We start from the raw sequence: 27,164 nt of genomic DNA on the forward strand, positions 1-27,164 counted from the left end.
TCAAAGGAACTACACAGACAATAGTCCTCACTCAACAACTTGCGAGGATGCAACAAGCCAAAGCATTAAAGGAGCAGGTGGATGTGGCGCTCCATAAGGAAGCAGTTCTCAAAGCACACGTTCAACCATGGGTTGACGAGGCCTTCACGAAGATGGTGAATATGGAAGGAAAGCTCACGCACATACAGGGGATGCATGCACAGATACAGGGAAGCACATTGAACACAAAGGTCTCAGAATGAACGGATGCAACAGGTTCAACAAGCAGCAGCTTAGTGTGTTGCGGACATCATTACCATTCGAGAGTAGTTGGAGGGACTCCACACCAAGATCGCTGCACCGACAGAGTGACTCGAGGGTGAGTCACGATGTTTTTGTTGGGGGCCTATTGGTCATGGAATCCCCCCACAACATGTTTTGGGGCTCAAATCCCAAGTTTTGTGTTGATATCATTGTAAAGCTTCATGAATTGTAGGCGCAAAATGTATGTTAGAGTCATAGGGTTGTCCACCCTAGTTTTAAATGTAATGTCAGCCTACCCATGGTCCACGGACCATGGGATTGTATAAATAGAGGGAGGCTCTAAGTTGTAAAGACATCTAATTGGATCAAATAGAGAATGGGCATGAAGGGTCTTAGAGATTAAGTAAAAGTGCGAAGTGTGTCTTGGGTTGTAGAGTAGGTTGAGGCCTAGTAGAGTCCGCAGCTGAGTGCGCGGACCCCTGCAGCTGAGTGTGTAGGGCGGAGTCGAGTCTGTAACTGGATAAGAGAATAATAAAATAAGTTTATTCCAAATTTTGTGTATCTATTCTTAAGTTATTACATGTTTGATATCAATTGCTAATGTACTATTTATTTAATGTGCGCACTTGTATAAATGATATATATTGCTAAGCATACTTTATACATGAAAGCAAGCTAAGTGAATCAACTAATATTAGATTACTAGTATGGACTTGGGTAATAACACTGTTCGGCCCTCGAATAGGGCTGCACGAAGGAAGCACCTTAGGCTGTGAGGAACGGGTAAGTGTGTGTAGTGACATGCGCATAGGGTCGAATCGGACCACTTGAACCCATCAGACATCTCTAGGGTGTGGAAACCTAGTTCTAGCACCCTCCCATACTACTTCAGGTGATACCTTAGTTCGCGCTCTTTGGACTGTTGCCGAAAGGGCCAGTAGTACCGAGATTTGTTTGGCTAAATCACCTCCGAACCTGGGTCAGGCCCCAAGAAGCCAACATAGTCCCCTTGGATATGTTCCATACAAGATCTAGAAGGGACTCATACCTGTACTTTTGTTGAGTGTATCATTGTATGCAAATTTAACCTGAGCAAGAACCTGATCCCATTGTTTTGGAGTTTCACTTAGCAAGCTTCTAGGATGTTTCCCAAGCTCCTATTACAACTTATGTATTCCCATCAGTTTGTGGGTGATAGGATGAGCTGAAATTAAGGTTAGTACCCAACGTCTTCCATATTGTTCTCCAAAAATAGCCGATAAACCTTGTGTCTCTATTAGAAGCAATACTTCTAGTTAATCCATGCAACGTTACCACCTCTCTAAAGAACAAATTGGCAACATTGGTGATATCACTAGTTTTGCTACAAGGTATAAAATGTGCCATTTTATAAAATCTATTAACCACAACATATATAGATTCATTACCTCTTTGAGTCCTTCGACTTACCAATATAAATTCCATGCTCACAGAATCCCATGGCCTAGTAGGAATTGGTAATGGTTGATATAAACCTGTATTTTGACTTCTTCCCTTTGCATGCTGGTAGATCCTACATTTTGAAAAAAACATTTTTACATCATCTTTCTTGCCTGGAAAAAATTAAAAAGCATTCAATTGAGCACAAGTTTTATCTTGCCCAAAATGTCCTGATAATCCTATGCTATTCTTTTCTTGATATGATTTTCTTTCATAAAACATTTGGGTATGCACAATATGCTATCTTTAGATAACAATCCTTATTGCAACATAAAGCTCAACCGTGGAGTTCTATCACCACTAACTGGATTTTTAGAAGTAGCATATGCATCTTTAAAATCAATATCTTCCTTATACATCTCCTTCATTTCATCAAATCCTAAAGTGTTGATTTAAAAATCATGCAAAATCAAATTTATTCTACTTAATGCATCATCAACCTTATTTGATTTACCACTTGTATTTTTGATGACAAATGTGAAATTTTGCAAGAAATGCACCCATTTATCATGTCTTTGATTGAATTTGGCCCGACTGATGATAACCTGTAGGGCAGGGTTATCAGTATAAAGAAAAAACTCTTTGGGCATAAGATAATGCCTCCATTTTTTAAAATATTGAACTATAACATATAACTCTTAACCATAAGAGGAATACTTATTATTTCTGAGAAAACTAACATTCCTAAAGAATGCTAGCCCTCTAGGTTTGGCAGCTACCCTAGAAACAACAGTTAAAGAAATTCGAAAGATTTCCTATGAGTAATAGATAATAATGAGATGATAGAGGACCAATCTCTATCTTTCGCTTGATCCCTCACCGATCTCCTTCTACTTCGGCTGATCCCGTAACTCCTCCCGATACTTAACACGCTTGGAGAGTACTTGCATAGTTACAGAAACAAAGACCTGTCAAAGCATCGTGATCTATTACAGCATAAACATTATAGAATCAGAAATACAATGAACAATTGAAAGCATTTAAAATTGGCACAATCAATTGGGAAAAATATCAAAGAACTTTATTAATAACAAGGAAGATTACAACCCAGTTGTCTGATCCAGTGCCATCCTCCTAGCTTCAATCCTTCTTCACCTCATGAATTAGCAAGAACACACCAACAATCATACAATGCTCTCTCCTCAATACTGAAAGCAACAACACTTCCTTACAATTCACAACAATTCAGCCTTCTGATCTCTTGGATGGGAGATCCTTTTATAGATGTTTGCAAGGGTGTGAGTCATCCATGGGAATTGATGAGTGTCATTCCATTTGTTGAAATTGGTTCCACAAGAGAGGGGAATTGGAGATGGTTTCCTAGTTCCCTTGGTCATCCTTGGGTGAATTCAGAGAGGCAAGTGGCATAGGAGAAGCTCCTAAAAGATTCCATGAGCAACCAACTAACAAACTGTCCCAGAATTTTTCCCTACCTCGACCATCACACCCTATAGAAGGCCTAAGTGAGATGCATCGCACTTAGCTAGTGCAGCAATCAACATGCATCTCACCCTAACACAGGGATCTCTGATATGGTTCAATTTTGGCACTTTTCTGGATGATTTCTGAGATGGAACTTTTGTGGAATAAATAATTCAGATGACTAAGCTTCTCTAGGGTATAAGACAACCATTTTAGGGGTTGATGAGCCCTAATATCATTGACATATGAGTTTGGGGTTGATGTGCCCAAATATGTCTATAACAGTTGCTCCCTAAAGCATGAGGTCATAAATGTTCATGTCGGGTGAAATGCTTTATCATGAGGATCGGAAGTTTCGAACTGGAAGGTGACCTACATCAATTACAATACAATACATGATAATATGACTTTTCATGATTTAGCTGAGGGAGGCATCCCTATGATTAGCTTTGTAAGCTTTCATTATATTGTACATAGATCAGACAGTCATATGCAGATACAGACTTGTGATTCTACAGATATAGAGTCATAATCCATGATTAAGATGACCATCTATGTAGAGCCTTTGTACATTTGATGTTTTTTTATATCCCTGAATATATCGCAACCTGAATAGATGAAACTAGATCCGGGGTCTTCAAACTTGTTCAATCTTCATTCGATGTACAAGTCAAACCATGTGAAGAGATGTTATGAGGTCGAACATGGAAAGATATCACCTGATTACCAGCCAATGATGTGAGCTCTTAATAGACACGAGAGGGATCACCAATAATGATAATGATCCTCAAGGTACTATAGTACATTTCACATGGTGTGAATACATGATCCAAAGTCGAAGACCACGCAAAATCTTTCGATTGAAAGCGATTAATGTCAACCTGTCACTAGAAGAGAGAAACTTGCCATTGATGTATGCAAACTTCAAAGCATTGGAAGGGTGTTTCTAAGTCAACTTCTTGGATAATGAGCTGATGTCAACAAGAAGCTACTCGTTATAGGAGAGCCTTGATGTTTCCCACATCTACGACATGAAATGAAGTAAATGATCTTTGGAGATGAAAACGAACTAACGACACAAGGTTCAGGAATGGCAGTCATGAAAATGAGATTTTAACCGGATGACTTTTCTTGAACATCTCAATGACACTGAGATGAATTGGTAGCGTTAACCCCAAAAGATGGATGGTATGAAAGACCAATAGTATGATGACCGGTGAATGGAATAACCAAACCCAACTCAATCATGGAGATGAAATGAAAGTGTCATGTTCAAGAGCGACTTGCTACCATAAAATCTTCAAGATTTTTCCCCTTTTTCGCCAGTCATTGTTGACCAATACCTCTTTATTTTTGTTAATCTTGAGGAGGATAACATATGATTGTTCTATAATTCGCCCTTCAGGCAAACCTGTCACTATTTAATGTTTTAACGTGTTTAACGACAGTGAAACTCGGTCTCATCTAGATGGACAAGTTTGTCACTATTATTTTAATGAGTTTAACGACAAGGATAACTTGGTCCTTTTCATGTTTAGAGAGTTTAAAAAGAGACAAAAAGAAAACTCTATAAGTTCTTTTTCATAAAGTAATCCCTCAGGTACGAAAAAGGATAAAATAATACAAGAGAGATCCTATTAATCATGTTTGACCAATGAGTACCTTTTTCGTAGTTAATCTATCTTAGCTCAAAGAAGGGGTAAAACTATACTGAGTAGACATCGATTCTAATCCATTATCGAGCTAGAAACGATAAGTGCTCAACAATCCTTTCATGTTTAGAGAGTTTGAAAAGAGCTTAAAGAGGAATCTATTTTGAGGAACGAGTGGTGTCTAGGGTAGCAACTAGTTTCGGTGATGTTGGAACTTCTCAAAACATGTTGATTTATGTGAAGAGGCTGGCTAATAAGACCACTCATCACAACTGTTCCTCAAAAAGGGTAAAACAGCCAAGTGAAAGTGTATGATCGGCTAAAGAGATGGTGGTGATGGGATGAAAAAAACCAGGGCTCAAAAGGCTGATAGAATGGCAATAACAAGGGTTAAAAATTGAAAATGGGTTCATTTTTAGACAAGCTTGAACCATAGGGAACTATGCTTGGATTCAGTTTCATTTTTACACAAGCTTGAAACAAAAAACTATGCTTAGATTCAATTTCATTTTTACACAAGCTCGAAATGAAAAAAATATGCTTGAAAATGGTTTGCATGCCCCCAGCATGATGAAAGGGAGAGGCTCTTGTAACCAAATGGAAGTCGCCATGGTGAAGCAGGACGGTTATCCAACACCTATTTGGCTTCGTCCAAATAGACAAAGGTGAATGGGGTGATTCCCTTCACATAACCTATAGGGAAATTTAACTTTACTACTAGGTGCATTCCCCTCCAAGCTTCATTACATTCACTTAAGTAGACTACTCATGGCTATCAAGTGGGTGGAATGAAGGTTCTTTTACGAGATCAAGTGAAAGACTAGACTGGGATTTTATGAGATCTAATCAAAGACTTGACTTGGAAGTTTTCTTTAGGGTACCTTGTTTCATTTTTTAATGAGCTACCACAAGACAAGGAAATATGCTCATACCCTTAGTTTCATTTTTTAACGAGGTTGACACAAGACAAGGAACTATCCTCAAACACCCTTGTTTCATTTTTTAATGAGGTTGACACAAGACAACGTACTATCCTTGAACTCCTTGTTTCTTTTTTTAACGAGGTTGACACAAGACCAGGAATTATCCTCATGGGAGCTGTTCCATTTTTTAACGAGGTTGATACAGCACAAGGAACTCTCCTTGTGTTCCTTGTTTCATTTTTTAATGAGGTTGACACAAGACAATGAACTCTCCTCATGGACCTGTTTCATTTTTTAACGAGGTTGACACAGTAAAAGAACTATCCTCGAAGACTCTTGTTTCAAACGAGGTTGACACAAGACAACGAACTATCCTCAGATTATTCTTATTTCATTTTTTAACAAGGTTTACACAAGACGAATAACCATCCTTGGATTCTTTGTTTCATTTTTTTATGAGGTTGACACAAGGCAACGAACTATCCTTGGATTCCTTGTTTCATTTTTTAACGAGGTTGACACAAGATAATGAAATATCCTCAGATTATTCTTGTTTCATTTTTTAACGAGGTTGACACAAGATGACGAATCATCCTTGGACACCCTTGTTTCATTTTTAATGAGGTTGACACAAGACAATTAACTATCCTCAAACCTGATCACAATCGTGAAGGAGAGATTTGGTTCCAATGTACAACATCACTAAATTGATCGTTAGTTAATGTAGGCATGAAACAAGTTGCCACATAATTAACCTGTGGTGGGGATGATACTATTGATATAAATGGACCATTTAGGGATTATATTTGACTAGAAGCTATATTTGGACCGGGAAATGAAAGCTGGTCAACAGTGACAATTTTGCCTTCATGTGGGAAAGAAATCACTCGAAAGAGTGTTGAAACAATAGCTCCCATGTCATAAACATAGTCACGCCCAAGAAGAAAATTGTAATCTAATGGGCCTGGGACTACCATCACATTTAGATAAATGGTTTTTCCCCGAAAGTAATAGGTAACTGAGGAAGGATCCCTAACAGTCGATTGGTTCCTCTGTTAAAGCCCAACAGATTCTATGTAACTGGCACAAGCAGTGGCGACCCAAGCGCTTGCCAAGTAGTTGAGGAAAGGATACTCATTGATGCACCTTCATATATAATTGTGCTAGAGACAATCATTTTAGAAACCTATACTATGATCTGGAAAGGCACATAGGAAGGAAGGCGAAATCTTGCTAGTCGATTCCAATGAAAGGAAGTGACTAGACTACTTGGAGGGGGTACCATAGAAACAGGAGGATTGACCCCTTGAGTTACGAGGACTGGAGGATTTTCCTCCTGTCTTGATGGAACAGGTGGACTACCCCAAGCTCATTTGAATCTGAAGAAACAAAAAGAACTCGAATGGTATCATATTCACTCTCTTCAGGAAAGGTGTGATTTACCAAAGGTGAAATCGGGTCAACTATTACCTTGACCTGTTGATTTGGGTTGGGTATAGACTCATAGGATTCACTTTTAGAGAGAGTGTATTTGACCGATGGTTGATTTTGGTCAGTCGATTCATCAAATAATGAAGGATTACGGGAAAGTTTCCTGTAACTAGATGGAAGTCGTTGCGGTGAAGCAGGACGATTATCCAATACTTTCTTGGCTTCATAGCGACAAAGGTGAATGGGGTGATTCCATTCACATAACCTACATGGAAATTTGACTTTTCCCTTCTATCCATGAACTTTACTATCACTATTTGATGGTATGTCACCAACATGATCTTGAGAGGTTGATGACACGGGATGATGTGAATGAGTAGAAAATTATTCTAAGATATCAGGAATATCAGGACAATTTCGAAGAAGATGGTCTCCCACAAAAAGTTTTCATGGATATTGAACTTTGTGAGGCCTGATGGACGGTTTATCATCAGATGTTGCATTCAAAACAATGGTTTCCTGGTTGCCCCTCTGCTGAATTTTCTCCTTCTTCTTCTTCTTCTTAGCCACCTGGTTACTAGTACCAATACTTTCACCAGGAAAAGAGGAAGAAGGGGAGGAAGAAACAAATGAGGAAGAAGGTAAAGGGTCAACTTTAGGATAAACTGGAGGTTGATTTTCTCGAGTTGGAGGTGTACTCGACTGCAGAGAAATCATGACATTTTGAACCATGAAGGTTGAAAACAGCCGGACTGGCAAGCCAATATAGCCCTATAAGGAGCACCAATATTTCTGAAAGAAGGAAAAGGAATAGGATTCCCATCAAAAGGAATTCCTTGATTGGTGGATTCCAGATTTTTTGCCATATGTTTCAACCTAAGATCAACTAAGGAATAGGGATGTTATTTGTGGTCAATTAATTTTAACGATACTGTAGATGCAAATTTGCTTTTTTAGTTTTAAAGAGTCGAGAAAAAGCTAAAGATGACACTAGTCGCCTTCGATTTTTAATGAGCCTGAAAGGACAAGTGCTTAGATGGACCTTTTCTTTTAAAGAGTCCAAAAGGAATGAAATTGATTACTTTGGAGAATATGCACAAATGCAAAATGCATGTATTTGTTTTTAGCTCCCTTAATGTGAATGATTGAAGAAGGAAAACTAAATGCAACAATGACTCAAAATATTACACTCAAAATGACTATTTTCAACAATTTTTCTTCAAAGAGACAAAGAAACACTCAAAACCACACTTTCAATATTAAAGAAATATGCTTTCGACACTTTGAATGGAAACAAATCAAATCAAATGCATAAAAAATAGTTTAATCGATTATCAAAGGAAGGCAGAATTTACGATACTTCACTTTTCGACGAAAACGACGATTTTACGACACTTTCTTTATCGAAACAAAAAATCAACTAAAGCCAATTTTTGACAAAGGATTGTAAATGAGAAACAAATACAAAAAAAAATTCACCAATCCTAATCTAAATTGAGCTTGATCTGAGTGATGTAAGCAGGCTTTAGTTATGAGACATTGTTCATATTCAACAAACAACCAAACAAAACTGAAAACTGGTAAAAAACCCTTAACCCCTAGATGCGAAATTGAGTTCAATCAATCATCGTACCTGGCCTTTGAAGAGGGTGAGATGCATCTCACTTTTCCCATTTGGGAAGTGAGATGCATATTGAGTCACAGTGGAAGACAATGCGATGGTCCAGGGAGCGATTTCTGAAAGTGTTTTGGCTCAAATTTGCAGTAGTTATCAATGGATTAAGGTTGGTCTGAGTAGTAATGGTAAGAAAAGTATGATGAATTCAGAGAGGCAAGTGGCACAGGAGAAGCTCCTAGAAGATTGCATGAGAAGCCAACTAAGAAATTGTCCCGTAATTTTGTCCTACCACGACCATCGCACCCTATAGAAGGCCTAAGTGAGATGCATCGCACTTATCTAGTGCATCAGTCAGTATGCATCTCACCCTAACATAGGGCTTTCTAATATGGTTAAGTTTTGGCACTTTTCTGTATGATTTCTGAGATGGCACTTTTGTGCAATGAAGCATTCAGATGACTAAGCTTCTCTAGGGTATAAGACAACCATTTTAGGGGTTTATGAGCCCTAATATCATTGACATATGAGTTTGGGGTCGATGTGCCCAAATATTTCTATAACACTTATGTCTTGCTTCATTTAATTTTTCTCTGAAATATGCAATTTCCCTTCCTTCTTGACTTAGGACAACTCCACTTGCATCTGTCTCAACTGGAAAAAATTTGTTAAAATTTGGCAAGGATAATATAGGTTGTTTAGTTATCTATTCCTTCAGTATTTTAAAATTTCTATCAGCTGCTACAATCCATTTAAATGGTTTCTTATTCTCCTTTATTGTGTCAATAATGGGTGCACACAAACTACTAAAATTATTTATAAACTTTTGGTAGAAACTTGCAAGATCGTGAAAGCTTCTTATCTCAAACACATTCGTTGGAATAGGCTAGTTAATGATTTCCTTCACTTTATCTGGATCCATCTTCAATCCTTCTTTGGAAATCACAAATCCCAGGTATACCAACTCATTCTTCATGAAGCTACATTTCTTTAAATTTATCAACAACTTCTTTTGCTGCAGGGTGCTCAAAACCAATTCGAAATGCTTGAGATACTCTTCTTTTGTCTGGATGTACATTAAAATGTCATATAAATAAACAATAACAAATTTACTTGTAAATTCTTTCGAAACTTCATTCATTAATCTCATAAACGTGTTAGGTGCATTGGTAAGGCCAAAAGGCATTACTAATCACTCATACAACCCATTGTTTGTTTTGAAAGTTGTTTTCCATTCACCTCCCTCTCTAATTCTAATCTAGTGATAGCCACTCTTGAGATTAATTTTAGAAAAATACTTAGCACCACTCAAACAATCAATCATATCTTCAATGCTGGGAAGTGGAAATCTATACCTGATTGTAATTTTATTGATGGCCATTGAATCAGTACACATTCTCCATCCACTATATTTCTTTGGGATGAGCATGGTGGGAATATCACATGGACTTAAGTTCTATTTTATTAATCCTTTGTCCAACAACTCCTACACCTCTTTCTGTATCTCTTAATTTTCTTGTGGAGTCATGCAGTATGTTTCTTTATTCATAAGACTAGTTCCCTCGATTAGATCTATATGATGACTAATGCTTTGAAAAGGAGGCAACTTACTTGGAAACTCATCAACAATTATATCTGCAAACTCAACCAACATAACCTTGAATTCTTTAGGAAAATCATTTAGACTTGTGCTAGTAAGAATTACCTTGGCCTTACCAATCAAATCAAAATGAATTTCTCCTTTCTTTTTTAGTTCTTGCAATAGTTCCTTCATGTCCATAAGTAGAACACTAGGACCATCTTCCACTTTCAAATCCTTATCCTTCAAAGGAAATAACAAATTTTTTTGGCCATTTTTCTTAAGACTGTTAGTGTTGCCTGCCATCATGAATGGATTTCCTGTCATACTGCCATGGTCTTCCCAACAACACATGGAACACATCCATTGGAATTATATCACATAATACCTCATCCTTGTAGTTACCAATCTGGAACTCCACTTTACACTACTCATTCACCAATATCTGATGGCCTTTTTGTAGCCAAGACACCTTGTAAGGTCTGGGATGTGCTATTCTCTACAACCCCAACTTCTCTACAATTTCTATGGAGACCAAGTTATTTGTGCTACCACTATTAATCACCACTTTACAACACTTTCCTCCTGACTTGCATGTGGTTCTAAATAATTTTTTTCTTTGTGTTGGTTCCTTAACTTTTTTTTCATACTTAATTAATATTTTCTTCATCAATAATGATTCTCCTACCTTTGGTGTTTCTGCATGGATAACTGCAACTACATTTTCTTCTTGTGATTTTGCTATATTTGCTCCTCTTTGGCTTATAGGATTGTTTTCTGGACAATCCCATGAAATATACCAATTTCCCACATTTGTAACATTGAACTTGGTAGCCTCTGCCTCAACAACATCCTCTTGAGAAAGGACTTCTTCCTCTTGATTCACCACCTCCTGATGGTTGACTACTTGAACTACCTTCGCCTTCCTTTGGAGATTGAGTTTTCTCCTGGTATTTGGTTTGTCCTCTTCCTGTTACATGACTCCTCACTCTATTCCTTTGACTCTATTTTGTAGCTAATGTTTCCTTTGCTTTCAAGGAAAAATAGTAAACCTCTTCTACGATTCTGGGTGAAAATAGGCTAACCTCATCTTGGGTCTTGAACCACAACCCATTGATATATCTGAAAATCTTTTCAGGTGTTTCTTCAATGTATCGTGCTCTAATATTCACCTTGTAAAATTCTTCAATATACTCTTTAACAATTAATGACTTTTGTTTCAAATTTTGCATTTTCTTGAATAAAGACGACTCGAAATCTTTGGAAAAAAATTTACCTTTCAACTTCGCCCCCATTCTGCTCCAGCTTTTGACCTTGGCTTTGTTCTTTCTTCTCCTTTCTTCTTCGACTCCATCCCACCAAAGAGTTGCATGTCCTTTCAATCTAATAACCACAAACTTCACCTGTTTGTCCTTTCAATCTACTGACAACAAACTTCACTTGTTTGCCTTCAGCTACCTCCTCATACTCAAAATGCTTATCTAAAGCATTGATCCAATCTATTAATTCTTCTCATTCCAAGCTACCATTGAAGGTAAGTATCTTCATTTTGGGCCTCAAAATAGCCCCAATCATTGACCTCATCAATGTAATTTTTGCAGGCTCTCTCACATGTTCTTCATCTTCAATTGGAGACTCTTACTCAGATTCGCGGATTTCTCGAGTATCTAGATCTCTTTTCCTATTCATCTCTAAGGATTCTAGCCTTTATTGGACACGTCTCATGTCCTCCTTATCTCCGGCATCGACTGTTGGTCTTCCCCTTCGACCTAATCTTACCCATCGAGCACGAAATGCCATTTCACACTTTTTTTCCTATGTGTTGTAGCTTTGATACCAAAATTGATGCCAGGTCTTGCAACAAGACTAATGGATGGTGTGTGAAAGCAACATTAAATTATTCTCACTACTTGCATTCATAGATAATCATATATCAAATTCATTTTCTATCGTTACTAATATTTGCATGAGTTGGAATTTTCCAAAAAGGAAATCAAACCCCCTGTTATTCTTCCACAAAGTATTATCTTTCTTCTAAACTTAATAAAAAAACCACTTCCATCTCTATCCACAAAAGTGGATAAGATTTTTTATTTTCTTTCTAACATCATTCCTATCCAAACTTTCTATTTATCCAACTAAAAATAAACTAATTTACTAATAAAATAAAGGAATATAATTCCTTTCAAATTTCATTTTTTTCCCAAATTTCGAATGATTTATGGGGTTTGTTTTCAATATTTTTATTGGTTTCATTTTGGGACCTGCGGGCTATGATTCCACAAACTCGGCTCATCCTTGCTTCCAGTGTCAAAACTGAAAAACCCTGTGGTCTACATGTAATGTTAATTCATTAAATAAAGTCAATAAGATCTATGAGTCAAACCATCAATATATTAAATCACCATGCACACAAATAAAATTATATAAACTAGGCCTTATAATTAGTTTAATTTCTGTTGGCATTATGAGACAAGTGTTTTCCTTGATGGAAAATCACACAGATGATAAATTATAGTGTAGCAAAGTTATTTTCAAGTTCACGCACTTTCATGCAGAGAAAATTTTCTTTCATGTAGAGAAAAGTTCACACACTTTCATGCATAGAAAAGTTTCTTTCATGTAGAGAAAATTTCACACACTTTCATGCAGAGAAAAGTTTCTTTCATGTAGAGAAAATTTTATGCACTTTCATGCAGAGAAAAGTTTCTTTCATGTAGGGAAAAGTTCGCGCACTTTCATGCAGAGAAAAGTTCATTTCATGAAGAATAAAGTTCACGCACTTTCATGCAAAGAAAAGTTCACGCACTTTCATGGTTGGTTCATGGTATTAGTCCGACAGTTTTTGATCCTATGGTTTTGGTCCGTGGTATTGCATCCAAAAGTGTTGATCCCAAGTATTGGGTCGATGGTATTGAATTGTTATGGTTTTTGGTCTGTGGTATTGTGCAATGCCTAAGGCTATAAAAGAGGAAGGAGATCATTTGGCAAGGTATCTTTTGATTAATTGAATATCTAATAAAGTGCTAGATCTGGAATACAGTGATTGGGTTATGGTGCAGATCTAGATCTGAATAAAGAAGGAACCTGAGCACAAGGAGAAGGATAAGTTCTATTGATGGGTCAAAATCTTAAGGCTGGAATAGTGGTATCTCTATATGATTTTGATCTGTGATATGTGGTGCACGCTTGATCTATAAATATGATAATCTGGGTTAACTAATATCTGAATGTTTGAAAGAATGAATTTATAGATCTATACGCAGGTTTCTGTTGGTGAAGTTGCGGACTTTACTTGAAATATGTTTTGGCTATTTTTATCTATTACTGCGGTGTTCAAGGTTCTGATTTGATATCTGGTTGCTGTGTGCTGAGAAAGTATTAATTCAGTTTATGCACAAGGAAGTTGGTTGATTGCAGATCTATTTGATACTTAATGGATCAGGATCTTAAGGATTGGAATGTTTATCATTATCTGGGTTAATAGACTAGATCTGAATTATTGACGTATGTTTTATGAATGGTATGATCTGGGTATGTCTGATGTATGGAACAACTACAAAGTTATAAGGAAATATTTGCAGATCTGTATGCGGGTTGGATTTGGTGAAAGAATTGATTCAGTATTGGGTAATTCAGAGATTGATGATGCTAGTATTGATTGATTATGAGATTCAATGATATTAATGGGTCCAGTATGAAAATTGGATGAAATGTGGCCTTTCAGATTATGATGTTGTGCTTTAGTGTATCCAGTCTGAAAATTGATGAAACGTGGTACCTGGAGGAAGAAAGAGAAGGCTGTAGCCTTCGGTAGGTCGGCACCTACGTACTAGTACATCAGCTAGTACAAGAGCCAAGGGGGTGGTAGCTCCCTTCTAGTAGTAGCTGGAAAACAAGTAAAGGTCGGAGCATCTCAGTAGGTAGCAGCCTGCAGAAAGGGGGTTGTAGCTCCCTTCCAGGAGATTCTGGAGAACGAGAGAAGGTTGCAACCTTCTGCAGGTAAAAGCCTGTGTAATAGTATAAGTCTGCACCAATACAGAACTATTGTAAAAGGTATTTCTTATTAAAGAAGATTGAGACGACTTGCAGCAGGTGGTTTTCACCCACATTGGGTTTCCACCTTACATCATGGTGTTCATGTGTGCTTCTTGTGTGTAATGATCTGTTCTATTTTACTGCTCCAGTTTACTACTCATATGGTTAATAATGTTCTGATGCACTCATTAGAGATCAACTAACTGAATCATATGTTTAATGGATATATACTTGTTGCATCACATATGAATCTTAATATGGAAAGAGAAAAATTTATATTGATCTGATAATACTGATTCACCCCCCCCTCTCAGTATTATTTCCGACAATTTCTATGCTATTACGTGGTGCTTATACGGGTCTAATATTCATTCAATTGATCACATATTTTCAATGCCCAAAGGCTATAATTTAGAAGAAATTAATATTATGGATAATTTCAAGATCCATTATCCTCTCTACAGAGCTCTCAACGTGATTTTTTTTCATAAACTCTCAACATAATTCCTAAGATCCCTCACATATATGGTTTTCAAGTTTTTTAAGCAATCGATTGCTTTTTTATGCATTTTTCTCATTTTCACCTTCCAGAAAATCATTGCTATTTTTTTACGAAATGAGTCGATGCTCCTTCATCGTGGAGGGAACCAAATGACCCTTATTATTATTATAGCAGTCAAGCGTTCAGAAAGTCCTGTAATATTGTTGTAGCCACATTTTGATTAGTGAAATTTCCTTTGTTCGGATATCTTTAAGCCATTGTGGATCTTCTTTCATTGCAAATCTGAAATCTACGTGGTGCACTCCTATCATTAATCAATTAATAAATAATAATTAACAACAACATTTTAACGCCCTGTATCTTTCATTCCGGCTAAATACACAGCTAACAAAAATTAGGATTTATAAAGCAACTTTTATTTATTTACAAAAATATATGGTCTGTTTTACCTTCTTTTTCCACAATAGCGACTATGCTTTCATTAATATCCCCCAATACCCTGCAGTGTATGAACAAACAAAATTGTTGTTGTTTACAATTTTAATAAAAACTAAACTGAAATTTAGAAATGAAATAATATCAAATAATTTAGCTATCATCTTACCCTCCGCCACTCCATGGATCTCGCAATCCATTAAAAAATATTATGTCGCTTGCAAAATTCTTGAGAACCCGCTTAATGTGCTGCACAAAAAACATATTTAAATCTTATACTTGATGTAAGAGAAAAATATATATCATTATTTTGTATAAATTCGCCCCCCCGTCCCCCCAACATATATGTATATGTATATGTATATGTATATCTATATATATATATATATATACATATCTATATCTATATATATATCTATATATATATATATAGATATAGATATAGATATACATATACATATACATATACATATACATATATATCATTGGTTTGTATGAAAGGTAGGTTGCAGGAATTTACATGTCCACCATATAGAGTAGTGATCCAGTGGCACCTAGGTTGAACTCCATACGCAGATTCACAAGAATCTACAAACCCCTTGTAGTCGTAAGTCGAACTGATAAACATACTTGTCTTTGGCCTGTTAGCCATAGGCATGACCATTTCTGTACAAGCCTGATCACCATGGATTTGAAAAGTAAGGAAACATTAATTTAAACCCTAATGGATAAAATATCATATCATGCCTTCCTTCAATTAATTTTTCTCTGAAATATGCAATTTCCCTTCCTTCTTGACTTAGGACAGCTCCACTAGCATCTGTCTCAAGTTGAAAATATTTGTTAAAATCTGGTAAGGATAATATAGGTTGTTCAATTATCTCTTCCTTCACTATTTTAAAATTTCTATCAGCTGCTACCATCCATTTAAATGGCTTCTTATTCTCCTTTATTGTGTCAACAATGGGTGCACACAAATTACCAAAATTATTTACAAACTTTTGGAAGAAACTTGCAAGATCGTGAAAGCTTCTTATCCCAAACACATTCCTTGGAATAGGCCAGTTAATGATTCTCTTCACTTTATCTGGATCCATCTTCAATCCTTCTTCTGAAATCACAAATCCCAGGTATACCAACTCATTCTTCATGAAGCTACATTTCTTTAAATTTATCAACTTCTTTTGCTGCAGGGTGCTCAAAACTGATTTGAAATGCTTGAGATACTCTTCTTTTGTCTGGATGTACACTAAATTGACATCCAGATAAACAATAACAAATTTAGCTGTAAATTCTTTCAAGACTTCATTCATTAATCTCATAAACGTGTTAGGTGCATTGGTAAGCCCAAAGGGCATTACTAACCACTCCTACAACCCATTGTTTGTTTTGAAAGTTTTTTTCCATTCACCCCCATCTCTAATTCTAATCCAGTGATAGCCACTCTTGAGATTAATTTTAGAAAAATACTAGCACCACTCAAACAATCAATCATATCTTCAATGTGGGAAGTGGAAATCTATACCTGATTGTAATTTTATTGATGGGCATTGAGTCAATACACATTCTCCATCCACTATCTTTCTTTGGGATGAGCACGGTGGGAATATCACATGGACTTAAGCTCTCTTTTATTAATCCTTTGTCCAACAACTCTTGCACCTGTTTCTTTATCTCTCCATTTTCTCTTGGATTCATGTAGTATGTTTCTTTATTCAGAAGACTTGTTCCCTCAATTAGATCTATATGATGACTAATGCTTCAAAAAGGAGGCAAGTTACTTGGAAACTCATAACCAATTATATCTGCAAACTCATCCAACATAACCTTGACTTCTTTAGGAAAATCATTTAAACTTGTGCTAGTAAGAATTATCTTAACCTTACCAATCAAATCAAAATGAATTTCTTCTTTCTTTTTTAGTTCTTGCAATAGTTCCTTCATGTCCATAAGTATCACACTAGGACCATCTTCCTCTTTCAGATCTTTATCGTCCAAAGGAAATAAAAAATGTTTTTGGCCATTTTTATCAAGAGCGTTAGTGTTTTGCCTTCCATCATGAATGGATTTCCTTTCATATTGCCATGGTCTTCTTAACAACACATGGAACACATTCATTGGCATTATATCACAAATACCTCATCATTCTAGTTACCCAATCTAGAACTCCACTTTACACTACTCATTCACCAATATCTGATGGCCTTTTTGTAGCCAATACACCTTATAAGGTGTGGGATGTGCTATTCTCTGCAACTCCAACTTCTCTACCATTTCTATGGAGACCAAGTTATTTGTGCTACCACTATTAATCACCACTTTACAACACTTTCCTCCTTATTTTCATATGGTTCTAAATAAGATTTTTCTTTGTGTTGATTCCTTAACTTTTTTTTCATACTTAATTAAGATTTTCTTCATTAATAATGATTCTCCTACCTCTGGTGTTTCTTCATGGATAACCGTAGCTACATTTTCTTCTTGTGCTTTTGCTATATTTTCTCCTCTTTGGTTTGTAGGATTATTTTTTGGACAATCCCATGACATATGTCCCAATTTCCCACATTTGTAACATTGAACTTGGTAGCCTCTGCCTCGACCACATCCTCTTGAGAAAGGCCTTCTTCCTCTTGATTCACCTCCTCTTGATGGTTGACTACTTGAACTACTTTCGCCTTCCTTTGGAGATTGAGTTTTCTTTCGGTATTTGGTATTTCCTCTTCCCATTACATGACTCCTCACTCTATTGCTTTGGCTTTGTTTTGTAGCTAATTTTTCCTCCGCTTTCAAGGAAAATTAGTAAACATCTTCTACGATTCTAAGTGAAAATGGGCTAAACTCATCTTGAATCTTGAATCACAACCCATTGATATATCTGACAACCTTTTCAGGTGTTTCTTCAATGTATCCTGCTCTAATATTCACCTTGTAAAATTCTTCACTATACTCTTTAACAATCAATGACCTTTGTTTCAAATTTTTCATTTTCCTGAATAAAGACGACTCGTAATATTTGGGAAAAAGTTTACCTTTCAGCTTCATCACCATTTTGCTCCAACGTTTGACCTTGCCTTCGTTCTTTCTTCTCCTTTCTTCTTAGACTCCATCTCACCAAAGAGTTGTGTGTCCTTTAAATCTAATAACCACAAACTTCACTTGTTTGTCCTTTCAATCTGCTAACAACAAGCTTCCCCTGTTTGTCTTTAGCTACCTCCTCGTACTCAAAATGCTTATCTAAAGCATTGATCCAATCTATTAATTCTTCTCATTCCAAGCTACCATTGTAGGTAGGTATCTCCATTTTGGGCCTCGAAATAGCCCCAATCACTGACCTCATCAATTTAATTTCTGCACGCTCTCTGACATGTTCTTCATCTTTAGTTTGAGACTCTTCCTCAGATTCACGGATGTCTTGAGTATCTAGATCTCTTTTCCTATTCATCTCTAACGATTCTAGCCTTTCTTGGACACGTCTCACGTCCTCTTTATCTCCAGCATCGGCTGTTGGTCTTCCCCTTCGACCTCCTCTTACCCATCGAGCGCGAAATGCCATTTCACACTTTTTTTCCTATGTGTTGTACCTTTGATACCAAAATTGATGCCAAGTCTTACAACAAGATTAACAGCTCGTGTGTGCAAGCAACATTAAATCATTCTCACTACATGCATTCATAGATAATCATATATCAAATTCATTTTCTATCATTACTGATATTTGCATGAGTTGGAATTTTCCAAAAAGGAATCCAAGCCCCCTTTTTTTCTTCCACAAAGTCTTGGCTTTCTTCTAAACTTAATAAAAAATCACTTCCATCTCTATCCACAAAAGTGGATAAGATTTTTTATTTTCTTTCTAACATCATTCCTATCCAAACTTTCTATTTGTTCAACTAAACCAAAATTAATTTACCAATAAAATAAAGGAATCTAATTCCTTTCCGATTTCATTTTTTTTCCCCAATTTCAAATGATTTATGGGGTTTGTTTTCAATATTTTTATTGGTTTGATTTTGGGACTTGTGGGCTATGATTCCACAAACTCAGTTCATCCTCGCTTCCATTGTCAAAACTGAACAACCCTGTGGTCTACATGTAATGTTAATTTATTAAATAATGTCAACAGGATCTATGAGTGAAGCCATGAATGTATTAAATCACCATGCACACAAATAAAATTACATAAACTAGGCCTTAAAATTAATTTAATTTCTATGCTATTACATGGTACTCTTGCCGGTCTAATATTCATTCAATTGATCACATCTTTTCAATGCCCAAAAGCTATAATTTAAAAAAATTACAATATTATGGATCATTACCAGATCCATTATCCGATCATTACAAGATCCATTATCCTCTCCATAGAGCTCTCAACATGGCCTTCTTCATAAAGCTTTTAACATAATTCCTAAGATCCCTCACATATATGGTTTTCAATGTTTTTAACCAATCTCTTGCTTTTTATGCATTTTTCTCATTTTCACCTTCTCGAAAATCGTTCTTGCTAATTTTTCCCGGAAAATGAGTCGATGCTCCCTCATCGCGGAGGGAATGACCCTTATTATTATTATAGCAGTCAAGAGTTCTGAAGGTCCATGTAATATTGTTGTAGCCACATTTTGATTATTGAAATTTCCTTTGTTCGGATATCTTTAAGCCATTGTGGATCTTCTTTCGTTGCAAATCTGAAATCTACATGGTGCGCTCCTGTCATTAATCAATTAACAAATAATAAGTAACAGCATCAACGACATATACGACAAACAAAATTTTAACGCCCTGTATCTTTCATTCCGGCCAAATACACACCTAACAAAAATCAAGATTTATAAAGCAACTTTTATTTATTTACAAAAATATATGGTCTGCTTTACCTTCTTTTGCCACAATAGCGACTACGCTTTCGTTAATATCCTCTAATACCCTGCAGTGTACGAACAAACAAAATTGCTGCTGTTTACAATTTTAATAAAAGCTACACTGAAATTTAGAAATGAAATCATTGATAATAATTTAGCTATCAGCTAACCCTCCGCCACTCCATGGATCTCGCAGTCCATTGAAAAATATTATGTTGCTCGCAAAATTCTTGAGAACCCTTTTAATGTCCTGCACGAAAACAAATATTTAAATCTATATGATGTAAGAGGAAAATTATATATCAATATTTTGTGTAAAATCGCCCCCATATATATAGAAAATTATATATCAATATTTTGTATAAAATCGCGCATATATATATATATATATATATATCATTGGTTTGTATGAAAGGTAGTTTGCAGGAATTTACATGTCCACCGTATAGAGTAGTGATCCAGTGGCGCCTAGGTTGAACTCCATAGGCAGATTCACAAGAATCTGCAAACACCTTGTAGTCGTAAGTCGAACTAGGAAACATACTTGTCTTTGGGTCATCAGCCATAGGCATCACCATTTCTGTACAAGCCTGATCGCCATGGATTCGAAAAGTAAGTAAACATTAATTTAAACCCTAATGGATAAAATATCATATCTTGAAATGAAATGAGAGACTCTGATGTTTAATATTTTTTGACATCTAGTCAAATATATTTGTGAGTAACTAGATTGCAGATTCTAAAATATAATAAATAATTGACTTCAATCTTTCTATTGAATTTCGAAAATATTGTAGCCCAATGCCTACATCTACTACTATTGATCTCTCCCAATTTTTTCCAGAAGACAAGCACTAAACAATATTTTACCTGAAATTCCCAGCCAGCCTCGCCATGAGGATCACTTGATTGGAGATCAAAGCAAGAACTGCTCCCTGTGTAGTTATAATAAACGTTGGCTGCGCCGTATAATCGATTGAGGATGTCTGTACTGCCAGAGGGATTATCTATGGCCTTGCACATCTGAGACAACAAAACAATATAAAGAGATTATAGTAAGCAAATATTTCTTGATTCTTTTAATGGAAATTGACAGCACGGTGAGTATGTAAGAGGGGTGCAGTGAATTTACTTGCTTCACAGGATATGCTGGCAGAGGCTGAACAAAATTGGCCGCAACTGGATAATCCGTCATGGCAGCGGTGGAGTAAGCATCAGAGAACCACCCGCCCAAATTCCCAGCAATATCATCATCGCTATTTGATCTGAAACAAGGAAGGGCGGTCTCTTATGTTAAAACATACAGCACAGTACATGAAATATGTATTGTGATCCATATAACAAAGGCATGCAATATTTCATAGAGATTCAGTATTGTTACTCGCAAATTCTGAGCGCTTTTCTCAGAGATTTCAAGCCTTCAGCAGTTGATGTCATGTTATCTATCACATTCCAAGAATCCTTGATCACTTTGAAGCAATTCTCACTTTCACTCTGCCATGCAAATTTAGAATGAATGTACCACAATAACAATAAATTCAAAAAACCCCATTCAAATTACTGCATTTGGCTGGAAATTTATACCCTGAAGTCTTGAGATACAGTGTTGTCGAAACTCGCTGGAGGCGTGATGTTATCGAAAAATAAAATAGGCGCTGAGGATGAAACTGCACCGATTGCAATGTGCGGGTACTTCAACCGGAACCAAGCAGCTAACACTGCAAATTACATATATGTCTTATTCTCCATTAAATTTCTAACTGTAATTGTGATTAGATCATTAGAACTTGCAGGTATAAAAATTAATCACGATTGAACAAAATATTTCAACTTACTTCCTCCATAAGATCCTCCAAATAGAACAACTGGTGAATCCTCGGCCGACAAATTTTTCTTGAGATCTGTAATCAATGTGGCGAAATCGGCCAAAGCCTGTGCAGAACTGAGAAACCCGTGGGTACTTGAATTGCTGTAGGCAGCTCTCTGGCTTCCAAATGGCATTGAATGGCCATAAAAGCGATGCTAGAAGGAAAAATAAAAAAATTATATGAGCACAATTACAGCAAATCACAATTTCCAAATTCTCATGCTTATTTATTTAAATCAAGGGGCCTCCAAAAGTTTAGGTCTGAAAAGAATAGCCCATATACCTCAATAAAAACAAGCAGGGCCTTAAACTGTGGCGCAATGTCGAACATGAAGCCTGTGTTTTGTGCAAACCATTCAATAAAACCTTCATTTCCTGTATATAAAAATATCGGAGATTTGGCAGAAGCTCCACCCCAGTGGTCGGAATTGATGAGATACCTTTGCTGAAAGGTCTGATAACTCTCTGGCACGAAAGTGAAATGGTCGAGAATTTGTGTGTAGTAACTCACATGGTATTCTGCAGCAGAGGCAAGTACCGTAGCAGCACTGGTATTCCATTTTAGCGTTGGAGAAAAGTGGAATAGAGATCGTTTAATTGGCGCCATAGAATCGGAGGTCCCAAGTGAAACCAATATCAGAATAACAACGCAGAGTGGCCCGCGCATAACTGAATTGACTGCCATTATTTTTTTCACAGACAAGAGGAGACTGGCTAGCTAGAAAACATGGAGACACCTTGTTAGAAATCCCTAGCGACACACATACAGGGATTAAAATGCTTCACATGTATAGATGGTGTTTGCAGGTACATGATGTCCACACCACCAACGCACTGCAAATGAGAGTGTCCACACCACCAACGCACTGCAAATGAGAGTAAAGGTTCATGGCATCCACATCACCGTCACACTCAAATTAAATCATGACAGCTAATAAGTGGGAAAATAGGGACCAATAATGGGGATGGATATCATGACAAATTAAGGACAAATAACCATAAAAAAAAATGGAAGACAAGTTAAGTTGACTTGATGAAAGACTTAAGATTGTTAGGTTAACATTTTAGCTTCCTCGTCTTATTAGCATGTTCAGAGGATAAAAACGAATTTTCCATTAATATGAAAAATTTACATCTTGCATTGGCTTTAACATAGACCCTTCAGCGGCCTGAGAGTATGATACCAGGAAGATACAGAAAATGAAGGTAAGAACCTCCTACAACTCAAAAATTAAAAACCTCTCTCCCTTTGTTCATATGATGACTAGATACTACAGCTCAAAGTTATAGTCTAATCAGTTTGTAAATTTGCCTAGAAAGTCATGGAAAATTTTGACAGGGATTTTTGTAAATTCAGGTAGGTTAAGTGGTCAAACTTCAAAATTTTGGGTGCCTCTAGTTTTTGATGGTGCTTAATCAATTTCTATCATCAAAAACATTATTCAAACAGCGCCATTGCCAGATTTTTTTTAATATCTACGACATGAAATCAAGTAAATGATCTTTGGAGATGGAAACGAACTAACGACACAAGGTTTAGGAATGGCGGTCATGAAAATGAGATTTTAACCGGATGACTTTTCTTGAACATGTCGACGACACTGAGATGAATTGGTAGCATTAACCCCAAAAGATGGATGGTATGAAAGACCATTAGTATGATGACCGGTGAATGGAATAACCCAACCCAACTCAATCATGGAGATGAAATGAAAGTGTCATGTTCAAGAGCGGCTTGCTACCATAAACTCTTCAAGATTTTTCCCTTTTTCCCCAGACATTGTTGACCAGTACCTCTTTATTTTTGCTAAGCTTGAGGAGGATAACATATGCTTGTTCTATAATTCGCCCTTTAGGCAAACCCGTCACTATTTAATGTTTTAACGTGTCTAACGAAAGTGAAACTCGGTCTCTTCTAGATGGACAAGTTTGTCACTATTATTTTAACGAGTTTAACTACAAGGATAACTTGGTCCTTTTCATGTTTAGAGAGTTTAAAAAGAGACGAAAAGAAAACTCTATAAATTATTTTTCGTAAAGTAATCCCTGAGGTACGAAAAAGGATAAAATAATACAAGAGAGATCCTATTGATCATGTTTCACCAATGAGTACCTTTTTTGTAGTTAATCTATCTTAGCTCGAAGAAGGGGTAAAACTATACTGAGTAGACATTGGTTCTAATCCATTATCGAGCTAGAAACCACAAGTGCTCGACAATCCTTTCATGTTTAGAGAGTCTGAAAAGAGCTTAAAGAGGACTCTATTTTGAGGAATAAGTGGTGTCTAGGGTAGCAACTAGTTCTGGTGATGTTGGAACTTCTCAAAACATGTTGATTTATGTGAAGAGGCTGGCTAATAAGACCACTCATCACAACTATTCCTCAAAAAGGGTAAAACAACCAAGTGAAAGTGTATGATCGGCTAAAGAGATGGTGGTGATGGGATGAAAACAACCAGGGCTCAAAAGGCTAATAGAATGGCAATAACAAGGGTTAAAACTTGAAAAGGGGTTCATTTTTAGACAAGCTTGAACCATAGGGAACTATGCTTGGATTCAATTTCATTTTTACACAAGCTTGAAATGAAAAAATATGCCAATCTCATTTTTACACAAGCTCGAAATGAAAAAAACTATGCTTGAAAATGGTTTTCATGCCCTTGGCATGATGAAAGGAAGAGTCTCCTGTAACTAGATGGAAGTCACCATGGTGAAGCAGGACGGTTATCCAACACCTATTTGGCTTCGTCTATATAAACAAAGGTGAATGGTGTGATTCCCTTCACATAACCTACAGGGAAATTTAACTTTACTACTAGGTGCATGCCCCCCCAAGTTTCATTACATTCACTTAAATAGACCACTCATGGCTATCAAGTGGGTGGAATGAAGGTTCTTTTACGAGATCAAGTGAAAGACTAAACCGAGATTTTATGAGATCTAATCAAAGACTCGACTTGGAAGTTTTCTTTAGGGTACCTTGTTTCATTTTTTAATGAGCTTGACACAAGACAAGGAAATATGCTCATACCCTTAGCTTCATTTTTTAACAAGGTTGACACAAGACAAGGAACTCTCCTCAAACACCTTTGTTTCATTTTTTAATGAGGTTGACACAAGACAACGTACTATTCTCGAACTCCTTGTTTCTTTTTTTAACGAGGTTTACACAAGACTAGGAATTATCCTCGTGGGAGCTGTTCCATTTTTAACGAGGTTGACACAGCACAAGGAACTCTCCTTGTATTCCTCGTTTCATTTTTTAATGAGGTTGACACAAGACAATGAACTCTCCTCATGGACATGTTTCATTTTTTAACGAGGTTGACACAGTAAAAGAACTATCGTTGAAGACTCTTGTTTCATTTTTAAACGAGGTTGACACAAGACAACGAACTATCCTTCGATTTTTCTTGTTTCATTTTTTAACGAGGTTGACACAAGACGAAGAACCATCCTTTGATTCTTTGTTTCATTTTCTTACGAGGTTGACACAAGACAACGAACTATCCTTGGATTCCTTGTTTCATTTTTTAACGAGGTTGACAGAAGACAATGAAATATCCTCAGATTATTCTTGTTTAATTTTTTAACAAGGTTGACAAAAGATGACGAATCATCCTTGGATACCCTTGTTTCATTTTTTAACAAGGTTGACACAAGACAATGAACTATCCTCAGACCTGATCATAATCGTGAAGGAGAGATCTGGTTCCAATGTACAACATCACTAAATTGATCGTCAATTAATGTAGGCATGAAAAAAGTTGCCAAATAATTAACCTGTGATGGGGATGATACCATTGGTATAAATGGACCATTTAGGGACGATGGTTGACTAGGAGCTATATTTGGACCGGGAAATGAAAGTTGGTCAACGGTGACAATTTTGCCTTCATGTGGGAAACAAATCACTCAAAAGAGTGTTGAAACAGTAGCTCCCATGTCATAAACATAGTCACGCCCAAGAAGTAAATTGTAATCTAATGGGCCTGGGACTACCATCACGTTTAGATAAATGGTTTTTCCCCCCAAAGTAATAGGTAACTGAGGAAGGATCCCTAACGGTCGATTGGTTCCTCTGTTAAAGTCCAACAAATTCTGTGTAAGTGGCACAAGCGATGGCGACCCAAGCGCTTGCCAAGAAGTTGAGGAAAGGATACTCACTGATGCACCTTCATATATAATTGTGCTAGAGACAATCATTTTACAAACCTGTACTATGATCTGGAAAGGCACATAGGAAGGAAGGCAGAATCCTGCTAATCCATTCCAATCAAAGGAAGTGACTAGACTGATTGGAGGGGGTACCGTAGAAATGGGAGGATTAACCCCTTGAGTTACAAGGATTGGAGGATTTTCCTCTTGTCTTGATGGAACAGGTGGACTGCCCCAAGCTCATTTGAATCTGAAGAAACAAAAATAACTCGAATGGTATCATATTCACTCTCTTCAGGAAAGGCGTGATTTACTCAAGGTGAAATCGGGTCAACTATTACCTCGACCTGTTGATTTGGGTTGGGTATAGAATCATAGGATTCACTTTTAGAGAGAGTGTATTTGACCGATGGTTGATTTTGGTCAGTCAATTCATCAAATAATGAAGGATTAAGGGAAAGTTTCCTCTAACCAGATGGAAGTCGCTGCGGTGAAGCAGGACGGTTATCCAATAGTTTCTTGGCTTCATAGCGACAAAGGTGAATGGGGTTATTCCATTCACATAACCTACATGGAAATTTGACTTTTCCCTACTTTCCATGAACTTTACTATCACTAATTGATGCACTAGTTGATGGTATGTCACCAACATGATCTTGAGAGGTTGATGAAACGGGATGATGTGAACGAGTAGAAAATTATTCTAAGATCTCAGGAATATCAGGACAATTTCGAAGAAGATGGTCTCCCATACAAAGTTTTCATGGATATTGAACTTTGTGAGGCTTGACGGGCGACAGATGTTGCATTCAAAACAATGTTTTCCTAGTTGCCCCTCTCTGAATTTTCTCCTTCTTCTTCTTCTTCTTAGCCACCTGGTTACTAGTACCAATACTTTCACCAGGCGAAGAGGAAGAAGGGGAGGAAGAAACAAATGAGGAAGAAGGCAAAGGGTCAACTTT

General features: G+C 36.8%; 1 pseudogene across 1 annotated transcript; it reads right to left on the minus strand.

Moving 5' to 3' along the window:
- Positions 1-19,886: 19,886 nt before the first annotated feature.
- Positions 19,887-22,900, minus strand: LOC149218864 (uncharacterized; annotated as a pseudogene). The gene is made up of 10 exons (XR_016248659.1): positions 22,329-22,900; positions 22,014-22,200; positions 21,763-21,896; positions 21,560-21,672; positions 21,311-21,443; positions 21,049-21,201; positions 20,613-20,768; positions 20,349-20,428; positions 20,194-20,243; positions 19,887-20,026 (listed from the first exon to the last, which is right to left on the minus strand). The product of XR_016248659.1 is annotated as an uncharacterized LOC149218864 (transcript).
- Between the last annotated feature and the right edge of the window lie 4,264 nt (positions 22,901-27,164).

Source organism: Pinus tabuliformis, chromosome Q (assembly GCF_031772625.1).
Source record: "Pinus tabuliformis cultivar Carrire ecotype Pingquan chromosome Q, CPIR1, whole genome shotgun sequence".
Taxonomy (NCBI): domain Eukaryota; kingdom Viridiplantae; phylum Streptophyta; class Pinopsida; order Pinales; family Pinaceae; genus Pinus; species Pinus tabuliformis.